Source organism: Camellia sinensis, chromosome 3 (genome assembly GCF_055761805.1).
Source record: "Camellia sinensis isolate YWXY chromosome 3, ASM5576180v1, whole genome shotgun sequence".
NCBI lineage: Eukaryota > Viridiplantae > Streptophyta > Magnoliopsida > Ericales > Theaceae > Camellia > Camellia sinensis.
Window position 1 is genome coordinate 10,576,927 of NC_138963.1, and position 13,368 is coordinate 10,590,294.

A 13,368-nucleotide genomic window follows, 5' to 3' on the forward strand; every position below is an offset into this window, starting at 1 on the left:
GTCAAAGGAGAACAGACCGTGGCCAGGAAGTGTTATGTCGCCTCACTCAAAGAAGTCAAGCTAAAAGAGGCCATGATCATCGAAGGGCTTGACGTCCGAGACGAGGACGAGCTGGTCAGAGGCGAACCGGTGGAGGAACTTGTTGAAGTTAACATTGATCCTACCAACCCAATCAAACCGCCAAAATTGGCAGCCAACTACCTTCCCAAGCCAAGGCCGACCTTACCGCTCTCCTGACCGAGCACAGAGATGTATTCGCCTGGACCCACTCTGACATGCCAGACATCGACCCCTCCTTCATAACCCACCGCCTCAGCATCGAACCCCACTTTCGACCCCACCGCCAGAAGCAACGCATTTTCCATCCAGAGCGCAACACTCTTATAGCTGCAGAAGTTGACAAGCTCCTCGAGGCCCAATTCATCAAAAATGTGGACTACCCTAGATGGTTGTCCAACGTGGTCCTCGTCCACAAACACAATGGCAAATGACGACTCTATGTCAACTACTCTGACCTGAACCGAGCTTGTCCCAAAGACAGCTACCCCCTTCCCCGCATAGATCTGCTGGTCGACGCCACGACCGGTCATCAAATGCTCAGCTTCATGGATGCCTTCTCTGGGTACAACCAAATCCTGATGCACACATCTGATCGAGAACACACATCATTTATTACCGACCGAGGTACCTACCACTATTGTGTAATGCCGTTCGGGTTGAAGAATGCTGGGGCCACCTATCAGCGGCTGGTTAATGCCGTTTTCCATCACCAAATAGGCCGGAATATGGAAGTCTACGTCGATGACATGCTAGTCAAAAGCAAATACTCCTCCGATCACCTCACTGACTTACGAGAGACCTTCGCCACCTTGCACAAATACCAAATGAAGCTCAACCCAGAGAAGTGCGCCTTCGGCATAGGGTCTGGAAAATTTTTGGGCTTTATGGTCACTCAGCGTGGCATCGAAGCTAACCCTGAGAAGATCAAGGCCTTGGTTGAGATGCAGTCGCCTAGGACGGTCAAAAAAGTTCAAAGACTCACCGGCCGAGTGGCGGCCCTCAACCGCTTCATTTCCCGTGCAACAGATAAGTGCTTACCCTTCTTCAAAGTTCTTCGGCAGACTTTTGAATGGACAACTGAATCCGAAGAGGCCTTCCAACAGTTAAAGCAATGCATGGCCAACCCTCCCCTACTTTCCCAAGCAATCACGGGCGAACCCCTCTTCCTCTACTTAGCAGTATCGAGCACCGCAGTCAGTGCAGCTCTCCTCAGAGAAGATGGCTCAATCCAACGGCCGGTCTATTACATCAGTCGGGCTCTCAGGGGCGCGGAGCAGAACTACCCCTTATTGGAAAAACTTTTCCTGGCCTTGGTCATTGCCTCCAGACGACTCCGCCCATACTTCCAAGCCCACTCCATAGTGGTCCTCACCGACCAGCCCCTGAAAAAGGTCATGCAGCAACCAGAACTCTCAGGTAGACTGATGCAGTGGTCAGTAGAACTCAGCCAGTTCGACATCTCCTACCGCCCTCAGACAGCAATCAAGGGGTAGGCTGTAGCTGACTTCATCATGGAATTCACCAATCCGGCCCCGACCACTACACCTCCACTCCCACCAACCCCAACAGAACCAGAAGATCCTCATTCTTGGACTCTCAATGTCGACGGTTCGTCTCACAGAGAAGGAAATGGGGCCGGCCTCCTCCTCACCTCCCCCGAGGGCGGTTACTTCAAATGTGCCCTCCGTTTCTTGTTTGAAGCAAGCAACAATGAGGCCGAGTATGAGGCATTGATAGCAGGACTCCACCTTGCCAAGGACATTGGGGTCAGCCACCTCCGAGTATTCAGCGACTCCCAGCTCGTCGTCGGTCAGATGACGGGGGACTTTGACGCCAAGGAAGACGCAATGCGAGCTTACAGGGATATGGCACTCCCCCTTGCTCGCCTTTTCAATACCTTCCACATCAGCCACATTCCTCGGGCGAAAAACTCCAAAGCAGATGAGATGGCTCAGCTGGCCTCTGCTGACCATCCTAATCTCAGCCATGATGTCCGTCTCGAATATCTATACCACCCGGCCATTTCACCCGACCTGCAAGCCGTACAGTTCATCCAAAACAAACCCATCCCTTGGGCATCCGACATTCTCCTATTCTTGACCACAGGAGCACTCCCAGATGACCAACAGCAGGCTGCCAAAGTCCGATCCCGAGCGTCCAATTACATCATTGTCGACGGTGTATTGTACAAGCGCGGTTTCTCCCGGCCATATCTACGATGCCTCAATCCAGCTCAAGAAACTTATGTAATGCAGGATATCCATGAGGGAATTTGTGGTAATCATTCAGGTGGCAGGTCCCTTGCCTAGAAGATACTCCGTACTGGGTAGTTTTGGCCAACTCTTAATCAGGATGCGACCGACTTCGTGCTCAAATGTGATAAATGTCAACGTTTCGCCAATATCCCCCATACTCCTCCTACAGAGTTAATCACACTCTGCAGCCCTTATCCGTTTGCCAAGTGGGGGATCGACTTGGTTGGTCCACTTCCCACCGGTCGAGGCCAGACCAAGTTCGCGATTGTCGCCATGATTACTTCACCAAGTGGGTCGAGGCTGAACCTCTTGCCACAATCACCGAGCGGAACACCACCAGGTTTATCTGGCAATCGATCATTTGCCGATTTGGCATCCCTCAAGCCATCATCTCTGACAATGGCAAACAATTCGATAACGTGAAGTACAATTTTGTGCAGATCTCCAGATTCAACCATGCTTCTCTTCCCCCGGTCACCCCCAAGCAAACGGCCAAGTTGAGGTCACCAACCGTTCCCTTCTAAAAATCATCAAAACTAAGCTCGAAGCTGCTAAAGGCCTTTGGGCTGAGGAACTACCAAACGTACTCTGGGCTTATCGAACCACTGCTCGCACTCCCACTAGGGAAACCCCTTTTCGCTAACATATGGCGCTGAGGCGGTTATTCCTGTAGAAGTCGGTCTTCCCACCCCCCGGGTTTTACATCCTGATCTGGCCTCAGCTGAAGAGCTCCATTGAGCAGACCTGGACCTCGTCGAGGAGCTCAGAGAGACTACTGCTGTCAGATTGGCTTCATACCAGCAGAAAATGAGAACACACTACAACCGCAGGTTCGACCACGAGAGTTCTCCGTGGGGGACCTTGTCTTAAGAGAAGCAACTCTTGCCACAAAAAACCCAACCGAGGGAAAACTGGCAGCCAAATGGGAGGGACCCTACGTAGTGAAAGCCCGACTACGACCAGGCACTTACCGACTTCAAGACATGGAAGGCCGCGACCTCCCCCACCCCTGGCATGCGGAACATTTGAAGCGTTACTATCAATGAGTTCATACTTTTGTATTGTCAACATTGTTGTATTTCCCTCTTTAATACATAATGCAAATTCCGACTGAAGTTCTCAGCTTTCATAATTCAACTGTCTGTATGTCGCTCCCATGACATTTTCCCTTGCAGCACTTCAAAGCCTCAGCCAGACCGAGCACTCAAAGCCTCAGCCAGACTGAGCACTTCAAAGCCTCGGCCAGACCGAGCACTCAAAGCCTCAGTCAGACTGAGCACTTCAAAGCCTCAGCCAGACTAAGCACCTCAAAGCCTCGGCCAGACCGAGCACTCAAAGCCTCAGCCAGACTGAGCACTCAAAGCCTCGGCCAGACCGAGCACTCAGAGCCTCGGCCAGACCGAGCACTCAGAGCCTCGGCCAGACCGAGCACTCAAAGCCTCAGCCAGACTGAGCACTTCAAAGCCTCAGCCAGACTGAGCACTTCAAAGCCTCGGCCAGACCGAGCACTCAAAGCCTCAGCCAGGATGAGCACTTTAAAGCCTCGGCTAGACCGAGCACCCAAAGCCTCGGCCAGACCGAGCACCCAAAGCCTCAGCCAGACCGAACACTCAAATCCTCAGCCAGGCTGAGCACTTCAAATCCTCGCCCAGACCGAGCACTCAAAGCCTCAGCCAGACTGAGCACTTCAAAGCCAAGCAAGACCACATTTTTAACACTTAGTCACATTTTGAAGCTTATTCACAATTCCAGGACCACGTTTTTACCTATGTTCTCACGTATGTCATTTACTAATCAGATTATCTATCACCCCACCCAGTTTGTTTCTCCAAACTCTCCTCTACAAGTTTACAATTAACTGTTTAGTTACAATTTGCAACCTACCATTTTGTCCTCATCCGTGGATTCTTCATCTGTACTTATTAAACTGGAAGTACTAACCCCACTTGAATATTATGTCCTACAATTTCCTAATCCAATTTTTCAATCAACCACTATCATCCTTTCAATTTTCATACAACTCCAATCTCACCCTGCAAGGAGGAACTTCAAACTTAACTTTGCACGAAATTTTTATTGCACAATGTTTTTGACCAGTTTTTATAACAAGACTTCATTCATTTTAGACAATACAGGCCCACACAGTCAACTGATAACATAAACGACATAACATTTGTACACAAGTTCATTACAATAAAATTCTTCATTCATTCATTCACTTACAATGTGTACACTAGTTCATTACAAAAAAAAAACAAAAAAAAAAAAAAAAACAAACAAACAAACACAGAGATTAAACAGCTCTTCTTCTTCTTGGTTATTCCTCCTTGCTGGACACAAGCTTTTCTTCCTCAATGCCCTCGTCCAGGGGGGTCTGGGCCACATCATCTTCACCTATCGTTACACTACTCAGGTCCAAGTGTGGGAACAGCTCTTCAGCTCTGCGTCTGAACATCTTCCAACCACTGTCCCAGAACTCGGCCATTTCGTGCTTGTAGAAGTCTGACTGCTGGAAGCTCTCAATCACCTCTGCCTCTGTCCTACCTCCAGCAGTCGTCCTTGATGGGCCCACCGCCCCAGATTCCTGCCCAGCCAGACTCCTGGCGACTGCGGCATCTACCGCCATCTGAAATTCGGGAGACCCTTTGTATTGCTCCACCGCTGCGACGCACAGATCAGGGTAAGCCGCCCTCTCAGAAGCCGCCTTCGCCCTCTCTTCGTCCAGCTCTCTTTGCAGGGTCCCCCTTTCAGCAGCCGCCGTCGCCCTCTCCTCTTCCACCCCCTTCTTCAGACTCTCCAGCTCCGCCAGCGCCTTCGCCTTCTCTGTTTCCAACTCCCTCATCAGCCTCCCCTTCTCCTCCTCTGCTTTGACGCGCTCATCCTCCAACCCCTTCAACAGATCTCCAATTCTAGCATCTACCTCATCTTTTTGCCTGACCAGCTCTTCGTTGCTGCTCATGGCCTCTTCATGCCGCTCGATCGCAACGGCGCAGGCTCTTTCAGACTCTTTCAACTTCTTCTGTTCGCCAGCCAGTTGGAACTCGAGCGACACGACCTTGCGGTGTGTGTCCCCCAGCTCCAACTTCACTGCTTGCAGTTCAGCATGGGCAGTCTTCCAGTCGGTGCTCTCCTTCTTTAACTTGGCCAACTGGGCCTTGGCCTCTTCAGCCTTTAACTTGGCAGCCCCTGCCTTCCTCAGAAGGGCCCCTGCCAAGGTAGTTACCTCCATTTGGGCGGAGCATAACCCCCTCAGCAGGTCAGCCTCATTATATCCTGATGCCGAGCGCAGAGCTGTCTCCTCCACAATCTTCACCAAGCGGTCTGCCCCCGCCCTGGCTGGGCCTCCTTCTCCCTCCAACCTTCCAGCTACTGCGCGAGCGTGCTAGATTGTCGTGGCCAGACGGACCCCTCCTTCCTGGGGGGCAGGTCCCTTTTGGGTCTGCTCCCCCCCGCTCGGCACACCCTCGGTCAACCCAACTCCTACTTGCTCTATTGGGGCAGTCTCCACAACCTCCAGAGTCAGTGTGACCCCCACCACCTCTGAGGTATCCTTGGCCACAGGGACCTCCACCTCAGCTGGGGCCACCTTAGCCCTCTTGGCACCAGACTCATCTACAGGTTCCTCTGGGGCACTCCTCTTTTTCTTCTTCTTTTTCAGAGCCTCCCCCTCCCTTCTGGCCTATTCTTTTATAGGATCTACTGGGGGCGTTCGTGGCTCAAAACTGCTTAAGTCTTTCCCCCTCAACGGCCTTGGGCGCGGTTGGATCCTCTCCCGCGCGATCAGTTGAGGCGGTCGATCTCCTCGCGCTTCCTTCAACTTCGTGGCCTTAGCCAGCACGGCCTGATCCTCTACCTCCTGAGCTTCTCTTCTCGCCTCCAATTCTGCTCGGTCAAGGTCCCCACCCCTCGGCTCCGGTCCCAGCCCCGCCTCAAACAATGCGGACGGCTGAACAAGCTCGTCCCATCTGGCCTTCTCCCTCTCCCTCCACTCCTTCACTCTCTTCACTCTCTCTTCCGCCATTGCCCCCAATCTCGACTCTATCGACCTAGTGGGCACCTTCCAGATGGTGCGCACCCCCAGTCCCCCATTAGCAGACACGTAGAACCACCGTGGCCGTCACCCCTTGATCGATGTCGGTAGCCCCGCCACCAATCCCCTCCCCATCACCGCCTGTAGGGTGACCCACATCTCTTGCTGCCCCGAAGCCTTGTAACAGGAAAAGAACTCGTCTACCGCCATGGCATCCTCTTCATTCGCCTTGGGCCACGCGCTCGCACAGGCCAGCAGAATCTTCCATGCATTGGGCATCAATTGCCCCGGCGCTACCTCCAGGCGGTTTAGCACGTCAACAACCACTTGGGGCAGTGGCAACCTCAGCCCACCTTTTAGCGCCTCTTCGTAAAGGGAAAACTCCCCTGGCCTAGCATCAGACGGCCTTTCCCTTAATGTTGGCAGCAATAACTCCACCCCCGCCGGAATCTGGTATCTTTCCCTGATCGCCTCCAAATCCACCGCAGTAATTGTGGATTTGTCAGCCTTCGTGTGCCACTGATCCGGCTCTACCTGGCTTATTGGCCTTGGGGCCAATATCAGGGCCGACGCCTGCGATTTTCCCACCGGTTCCCCCACCCCCACCACTCGTGTCTCCGTCCTGTATCGCGCTGCTAGCTCCTCTGCATCATCGTCTCCCAGAGGGTCCACCCTCACATCGACCATTTCTTCTTGAGCCATTTTTTGGGTTTGCTTACGAATCACTTCTGACATAGGAGCAAGGAAGTTGAGAAAATGTTTCACAGGTGTGTCGTACGCAATGAAGGAATTAACACTTGGGTATTTTGAGTTTTTGTAAAAAGTAGGTGAAACGCATTATACCCAAAACCCACGGTTTACCCGTATTCCATGGATCCACATTAATTTTTGCCCGTTTCAAAACCTTTCAAATCAATCGTCAGAACCGCATTTTCAAAACCCCTCTCGTGACCTATCGTTTCATTTCTGCTCCAACGCTTCACTTCCCCCACCATATTGCCACGTGTATGGCCACGATGCACTGTCCCCTCCTCTTACCCTGTCCTTTCCATTTCATATCATCACATGGCCCCACTCCCCCTCTCTTTTTGAGCCCCGCGTCGTCCTGGTCGGCACGCCTAGCGGTCGACCCCTCCCGCTCGGCCACCCTTGTAGTCGGCCCGCTTCACGGTCGCCCCCTCCCGCTCGGCCACCCTCGCGGTCGACACGCCTCACGGTCGCCCCCTCCCGGTCGGCCACCCTTGCGGTCGGCACGCTTCACGGTCGACCCCTCCCACTCGGCCACCCTCACGGTTAGCTTCTCCCGCTCGGTCACCCTTGCGATAGGAACGGCTTCCAGTCGGCCTCCCCACTCGGTTCGCACTTCTCTTCCTTATTACTATTTCCTTCGTTGGGCTAAAGCTACACTCGGAAATGGGGGACTACTGACATGGATAGGTCCACAAGGCTTACGGCCCACAACAAACCACCACAAACCCATCGCTTGGGACCAATAGCATAACCCGGTTGGCAAACCCAGGACAGCTAGAGGACATCTGGACATGGAGGGCCAATGGTATTTGGGCACATGACAGGTGGAACACAGGCTACATCAGCAGACAAAGATCTGCAGAGTTATTGCCACAACACATCACCATTAATGCAGCCCATCACAGCATTTATTACGACAACACCCCCCCGTCGGAACAGAGCCCCCTCACCCTAAACAAGGTAAGCTACGGCACAGGCTTTCGGCGGAAGGGGGCACGTCACAAGAGACAGTGAAATGATTACCAAAGGATATAAGCAAATATGGAAGACAAGAAGAAAGTTAAGTTTTTTTTTTTCTCTCTCTCTCTTTGTCTACATTTTCCTTCTTCCCCTACTGATTCGCTCGCCGGAGGGTTCACTTGGGGACTACCCCGTTCCCCTCTGGACTTGTTCGCAGGTCATCTGGAGGAGTCATCCGCCTGAATCGGAACTTGAGGAGCTTGGGCCAGACCAGCCCATCCACCCAGGACGAACTGCATTATCAAAGTCAAATAATGCTTACAATTGTTATGTATCATGAATTTTTTTTACCTTTTTATATCACCAGGTATGTGGTAAAATATCATTTGTTTTTATTAATTTTTTAATAATTTTTTTAAACAAGGTAAGTGATCATTTATGTTCATGCAGACAATAATACAAAATGATGATATAAAAACTAATGAAACTATTGATACAATAGAACTCACATAAAATTTTATCAATATGAAATAGTTTTAAATGTACTATATCAAATAATAAACAAAATGTAACACAAAAAATTATAAATGAAACATTATTATCTGAATAATCAAGATCAAAAAAATATTATAAAAAAAAGGGTAAATTACAAACACATTCTTGAAGTTTACTTAAATTACAAATTATTCCCTGTAGTTTTAGAAATTACATTATGTCTCCTAAGGTTTCTAATTTCATAACAAATAGATCTTTTATTAATAAATCATTAAATTAATTAACAGTTTTTAATAATTTTAAAATTTTATTTCAATTAATAATTTAGATAATTTTATTATTGTATAGGTAAACAGTTAGAAATTTCACTTTTTTAATTAATTCTGTTAAATAAAAAATTCTGACAATGAGGTATTTATAATTTTCCAAACCACATGAAAAAATTTGTATTTTAAACAAATATTAAGGAATGTATTTATAATTTACCCTTAAAAAAATGAAACTACCTACTAATTATTATGAAGTATAAATATGTAGCTGTCTCCCGTTGGTTATAATAATTAATAATCAAATCAGCTGTTGGACTTTTTGATATTAGATTCAAATCATTCAGTCCTCCTGTAGCCTTGTTATGGGTGGAAAACTATTGCTTGAAAATATGGGATGGCAATTCTGTTAGTCCTAGGATGTTAGTTATATATACATTGTTAATTCATCATTGCTCAGTTCTATTGACAATCTCTGGGGACCCCTAGAAGGATGTGTAGGTACTTGACTCGGACAGAACAACATATGCATAATAGGCTTTTGATTCAATCCACACCCTTTTATTTGCTCTTTTGGCAAGGAAGTTAGTAGTTACATTCTTTTCAACTCATTTTAGGTTATATTATTTTTTATATTTTTAAATTTTTTTAAAAAAATTTAAAAAATCAATTTTTAATTATATTTTCAAAACAATCCTTAAGCCATGAGTATAGATCCAACCACATTAAAAAAAAAAAAAAAAAAATCCTAAAAAATAATTTTAATCACATATTAGATGGTCATTTGTATTTTTTTTGAAAGTAGTACTGTGGTAGAAAACAAACACATAATGCAAAACTTGTAAGAAAGGACTAAACCAAAATGAAGACTAGCTGGTAAAAAAAAAATGGGGGGTCAATTGAATAAGACCAATGGTCGAGAAAGGTGTACCAACATACTTGTGGAGACAAAAAAAAATTGCAAAAATTAATTAATCAAAAGACATTGGCCATGAATAAGAGAAGGAGAGATTGGCAATTGAGCCAGTCATTTTGCCGATCAAACTTGATTGACACGTGGGTCGTGAGTGAGTGGTATCGCAAATATTGCAAGTGCCAAAATAATATGTATACCTATTCCATGAGAAAGGCCGCCCACTAATCACACATGATTGTAAGTTAATGGTAAATTGTTTTAAGAATTATGACTCAAAATATTTTTTTTTTAAAAGAATGCTTTACTTACGTTTTGTTTAATTAAACAAAGGAAAATGAGTAACAAAACAAACAGAGCCTAAATTTATTTGTTCCAATTATACTTTCTAGTGATATATTCATGCATCATTTTTTTTTTTTTTTTAATCTTGAAACTCTCACTAAATTTTATAATTAAGAATATATTAAGACAAAAGTTGAAAAATAAAAACACTCTTTACTGGTCTAGGGTAAGCTAGCAGCAACATCTACTGCTCATGGAGTGAGATAGGAAGGAAACAAGCTTGTTGCTGAGAGTTGACAATGGTGTTGCCTTGGTTTTAATTACGCAATGTTTTTAGCTCCTGAAAAGTACTTTTTAGTTACAAATGAAAAGAAAGAAAAAAAAAAGTAAAAGACTGAAGAGAAAGAGCCATTTTTTCTGAAAGTAATTGCTTGATTTTTGGCATGATGATACATATGCATTGATTGATAACATCTACACAATAACGACTCTTTTTCTCTGTATTAAAAAAAAAAAAAAGAAGAAGAAGAAGATAATTACACAATAATGACTCATGGTGAATGCCTTTCATTCTACTCTAATCTTATGTGCATGGAAAAAAAAAAATACTGGTTTGGAATCATGTAAAAAAACTTTAGCCCAAAAGTAAATTTAAAAAAAAAAAAAAAATAATCAGCTTGTTTGGTTTTGATTTTCAAAAAACACTTTTCAAAAAATTATACTTTTTTTATTTTTCGTATTTTTTTTGTTTTCAATGAATTTTTTTAATATTTTAAACATTTTTTTTTAATTTTTAGACACACCTAACATAATTACACTTAAAAAGTATAATATTTGTGAAAAAAATCTTTACAAAATTTACTAAATACCAAAAATATAAAAATCTAATATATTTTTCGTATTTTTGTGTATTTATTAATTTTTTAAAATATTTTTTTCACAAATATTTTATTATTTAGATACAACTAAGTAAGGAGCATCTAAAAAAGTAAAAAAAAAATTGTTTAAAATTTTAAAAATATTCACTAAAAGCAAAAAAATACTAAAAATAAAAAAATTCAATTTTCAAAAAACTAAATTCAGAAAACATGAACTAAATTGTGGGGCAATTTGAGAAATTGGTAAAAAATTAACTTTTTGACTTTTAACCTTTTTACACACAAAAAAAAAAAAATCACAAAAAACCAACTTTTTTAACCAAAAAAATCATCAAAAAACTACGGTTGCGTTTGGTAGAGTTTTGTAAATATGATTTGAGAGCATGAGTTGTATTTTGAGTTTATGAGTTGTGGAATTATGATTTGAGTGTTGAAAATTTGTTTGGTTATGATTTTTTAATATAGTGTTGAATTGAGTGTGGAATTGAGTTTTGAAAGTTTGATTTGACATGTGAAGTAAGAAAATTTGTTTGGTTATGAGTTTTGAAAAGAGTTTTCAAAACTTAATTCAAATTGTTATAACTCATAACAAAACACACTACTTTTACACTATTGAAAATTCTGATCAACACTCATAACCAAACTCTTTTTAAAATTTAACTAAAAAAATTTATTATTAACAAAAAATAACATTAATCAATTTTTTAATTGAAAATACTACAAAGGAAATAATTTTTTTTCAAAATAAATATTCAAAAATTTTAACTCATAAATATTTAAATAATTTAAATAATCTAAAAAATTTAATAAGTAAAAAATTAAAACAAATATTCAAAAAATTTAAATCGTAAAAATTTAAATAATTTAAATATTTAAAAAATTTTAATAATTTAAAATGTTAATATTTTAAATTTAAAAACAACTCTACACTTAAATCGTAACCAAACATATAAAACAAAACTCAATTAAGAAATTATTTTTAAAACTCATAACCAAACACATAACTTGAAACTCCATACTACTTTTACATCTCTATACTCAAATCGTAACCAAGTACATAACAAAAAATTAAAATATTTAAAAATATTTTTATAAAATAGAGTTTGAATTTATTTTTATAAAATATTTTAAAATTTAAAAAATTAAAATCGTAATATTTTGAAATTAAAATATTTTAAAAAATTCAAAAAATTAAAAAAATCATAACATATTTAAATATTAAAATATTTAAAATCTTAACAAAATTAAAATATTGATTTGAATTGAGTTTTGAAAAGAGTTTTGAATTATGTGTTTGGTTATGAGTTTTGAAAAGTAATGATTATATTTTGAATTGAGTTTTGAAAAATGAGTATAAAATTATAATTTAAAAGCTCAAAACAAACAATACACTCAAATCAATAGGTAAAATTATAATTTCAATTACTTACCAAACGGAGCCTACGTTTTTACCAACTGCTCCAAACACCACATAATAATGTTTAGAAATGGAATGGGAGAACAATGGCAAAAAGTTGGCATAGTCAGAATCATCTGCATTTGTTTCTGTGCACTCTTTCACCCTCTCCATGTGGATTTGTAAAAATTACATAGATTCAGTATATGACGTCATTTCGTGATTGTCTAAATGAGATTTTGAGATTTTTTTCATTAAGGCCCGTTTGTTTTTTGGTGTAATAAATGGGAGGGGATTAGAATGAAAGTGAAGTTATTTAGTATTGTGTTTGTCTGTAGAGTTGGGAAAGGAATTAGGATAGAAAAAGTGATTAGAATGGAGGTTAGAAGGGGGATTGGGATGGAAGAAGTGGAAATGGTATTAGAAAAATAGTGAGGTGATTAAAAAATATATATATTTTTTACATATTGAGAATTTTTTTTTAAACACTAATGTTTAATTTTATATTTTTTTATTTGTTTTATTATTTTATATAAAAATAATTTAACAATTCCTACACTAACCACTATCATCAAAACAAACACAATATTATTTAATTCCCTCACTATTAATCTCCTTCATTCTACGTTTGAAAACAAACAAGACCTAAGTTTCTTGTTTTTTGAACCATAGCCTCTTGTTATTTGACAGGCAAATTGTCAAACTTAAAATTATCGAAATACAGAATAATTACTCATAACTTTGATCATCAATTAGTCTCATGCAAAATCAGTCCCAAATCCGACGATGTTGAGTGTGACAAGCTAATACCAAACCCACAAAACTCTCTTTGCTTATCATTGTGTTCCACACTATCTGTATAGTATAATTATGCGAAAATGATAGAATTTGTTATAATTTTTTTCAAATTTTAGAAGAGGTGAACGTAAGTTATCCAAAAATAAATAAAATAACATAAGCATTTTAAGTAGGTGTAATCAAATGCATGTGACCTTGTGGTATGGAGGCAGCACTTAGATACTTATAAGAGAGAAGTTGGGAGCTCAATCTCCCCAAATTACTAATTTAGCAATTGATTTT